This window comes from Helianthus annuus, chromosome 11 (assembly GCF_002127325.2).
Source record: "Helianthus annuus cultivar XRQ/B chromosome 11, HanXRQr2.0-SUNRISE, whole genome shotgun sequence".
NCBI classification, from domain to species: domain Eukaryota; kingdom Viridiplantae; phylum Streptophyta; class Magnoliopsida; order Asterales; family Asteraceae; genus Helianthus; species Helianthus annuus.
Window position 1 is genome coordinate 56135066 of NC_035443.2, and position 3154 is coordinate 56138219.

General features: G+C 36.5%; 1 long non-coding RNA gene across 2 annotated transcripts; it reads left to right on the top strand.

The window, feature by feature from the left end:
- The first annotated feature begins 448 nt into the window (after positions 1–448).
- On the top strand, positions 449–1483 carry LOC110891945. Of its 2 annotated transcripts, none has more exons than XR_002565692.2 (4): positions 449–727; positions 813–881; positions 1030–1076; positions 1224–1483. It is a non-coding gene; the product is annotated as an uncharacterized LOC110891945 (long non-coding RNA). The 2 variants fall into 2 exon arrangements; XR_002565691.2 differs by having other exon boundaries at positions 464–727; positions 816–881.
- The last annotated feature ends 1671 nt before the right edge of the window (positions 1484–3154 follow it).

The following is a 3154-nucleotide window of genomic DNA, read 5'->3' on the forward strand; positions in this document are numbered from 1 at the left end:
TTTTTGCGAACCGAACGCACCCTTAAAATTTTTAAGAAATCTTTAAGTTCCGTTCCCGCTCCTAAGACCATGTGTAGTGGTAGAAGTTTATAATGCCCCCACCATGGGGCATTATACGACACGTGGCGTCCTAGTCAGCAAGGGGGCATTATAGCAAAAGTGGTGTAGTGGGTATAATGCCCCATAATGCCCCATTCAATCATTTACCAATTTTTTTTTTTTAATTTAAAACATGCACATGCAAGTTGAAGACACACGAAATATTGGGCATAAGTCAAAAGTTGTCAGACATGTGGGAAAATTTGATTGGTCTAGTTAAACTTCATTGGCATTATTCAAAAAGTTGTCAGGGCCATGTTGCTAGTCAAACTCCAAACCAGCGTTTTAAATAAAACGCCTGCAACCAAATTTTCCAAAAAAAAAACGCCCCATAACGCCTACCGTAATGGTAGGCGGGGCGTTATCGGGCGTTATTTTTGAATTTTTTTAAAAAAAAAAACGCCCCACTACACATGGTCTAATGAAATTTTATCCCTTTCATCTTCCCACCCACCCCCAAATTAATGCACCTTAACCCTAAATCTACGCCTTATTTCACCCCACCAACCCAATTGTCTGTCTTCCTCGCCTTAATTCTTCCAAATCACAATCTTTTTGCTCAGGCTGTCTAGATCGTTGACCCACCACTACCAGATCCCTCAACGGCGACTTCTTAATATTTGTAGAAGTGATTTCTCTTTTTTCTAGTTTTTTGTTGATAACACATACAAAAGTCTCTCTCCCATTTTCTAATTTAAGGTTTTGATTTACAGCAGATTCAATTTGGTCTTGTGGAAGGATTGTAATTTAGGAGGTTATAGTTGCATCTGCATGTCATTTTGGTATATCACAATTCACAATTTTTAGTTGTCTTTTTTTAATTGTTTATTATAAGATGATTGATAATATCATTATTATTATTTATATGCACAGGTGGTTTTTCCTTTATAATATTTCTTAACGCTCTACTTTTTTCTGTTCATTGCCTAGGTTGTTTCTGAAATACTAGTTCTAGTTGTTGCTCTTGATCTGAGGAGGTATGAAGTTAAATAAACTTATTTTATATATTATTTTTGTTGTTACTTCCTGCATCAAGAGATTTTAATAGGGGATTGCTTTTGTGGACATTGTGGCTACAACAAGTCTATGTGTCAAAATTTGACGATTCACATATGGTTTTGTAGATCATATTCTGGTTCTACAATCGATGCTTGGATGGTGTGTTAAAATGATTGGTTTTTTCATGTCAACATTTTTGGGCTAAAAGTTGGAACTCTTATGAAGATTTCATCACAACAACCACAAACTTGCAACATGGTTCAAGATACAGCTCTAGCTTTATTAAGAAATGAATTCAAGATGTTAAAGTTTTACACATTTATTCACTTACAATTGTAGAACTTGTTTATACTTTGAAGAAATATATACCTTTGTGTTTGTAAAATTTGTTGGTTTTATTTGTGTTTGAAAATTGTTTTAGAAATATATTAAGGATTGAAAATACACATTTTAGGAACTGAATTGTGATGGTATTAAACATTATTCTGTAGTCTCCAAAACTAAAACATGATATCGGAGGCTACTTTTTAGTCACATAAAAACATATTAGGGACTAGTATTTTAGTCACTAAAGAAATATATTAGGTATTTCATTTTCAGTCCCTAATAATATCAAACCTAATAAAACCTATTGGAGACAAAACAAACATGGTTTAAGGATTGATTTTCAGTCCTTAATGAATGCATTCGAGATTGAATAATCATAGTATTAGAGACTGATTTCTAGTCATTAAAGACATGTATCAGGGACCGAAATGACGTGGTACCAAGAGACAAATTGAGGACTGAATTTTTATGCATCAAGGACTGACTGTTAGTCCTTGTTGGTGTCATACAATCGGGACTAATTTTTAGTTACTAAAACCACTATCTAGTACTAGGTATCCGAGACTAGCTGGGGACTGGCAAATTAGTCCTTGATAACCATTGGGGACTGATTTTAATGTATTAGATACTGTTTTTTCAGTTTCTAATACTCGTTTTTTTTGTAGTGTAAGCAGAAGCAGCAGTGGAAGATGATGGGGCCGCTCGTCCAGGAGACCCAGAGTAATACATGTTTGCAGAAGTAGGAGCAGCTTTAGCAGATGCAGCATTGCTAAACATTTGAAATCCTCCTTGAGATAAAAGGGCTGTGTTGTCATTGGTTGACGAGGTTGGAGCAATAGTGAATCCTGCGGCTAGCAAGCTGTTTTTATGATTGGTTTCTCGTTGTTTATCATCCAGTTCACATGCTTTGATATGGGAAATCATTTCCGACAAGCTGCACCTAGCAAGATCCTTTGTTTTCTTGATCATTGCAACATGATGATCCCAACTCTTTGGCAATGCATTCAGAAGCTGTCTGTTGGAAGATGCATTTGATGTATGAATCTCTTCCATCTGCATTTGGGTTACTAACTTCACGAACCGCTGAATTTGATTGTCAACAGTTTCACCATAAATATGGTTGAAATTGTTGAAATTTTGTCGCAGCAAATTTCTTCGACTCTCCTTCATGTCTTCATTCCCTTCATACACGTCGATCAATGATTCCCACAGTTCCTTGGCAGATTTGCAAGCACGAAAACCAATAGCTATATCTGGTCCCAATCCCATGGTCAGATAGGACAATGCTCTGTCATCTTCTTCGACTATACTGAAGTCCTCTTTGTTGGTGCACTTCATCTGTTGATTTCGTCTTGGATCAAGTCTTAGTCTTAGAATGTTATTTTAAGGCTCATTGTACAAGAAAACAGGAGATTGTACGTGTTTAGAGTGTTAGGTTCGCTCATATGTACATAGTGATGTAGGTCCACTTATTTGTACACATGAGGTTCGCTTATATGGACATGTCCATATAAGCGAACCATCCAGGTCATATAAGCGAACCATACATGTCGTATAAGCGAATCCAGGAGCCTATAAATAGGTAGCTTGAGTGGATCTGAAAAGCGATAGGTGTTGGTCTTGTTTGGTTAGGCAAAGCCCTGCCAATTTGTCTCCAGAGCTTGTAAACAGTTGATTAATCAATAAACGAGACGTTAAATAGTGAAATCAAGCTGAACGAAGACCGAAT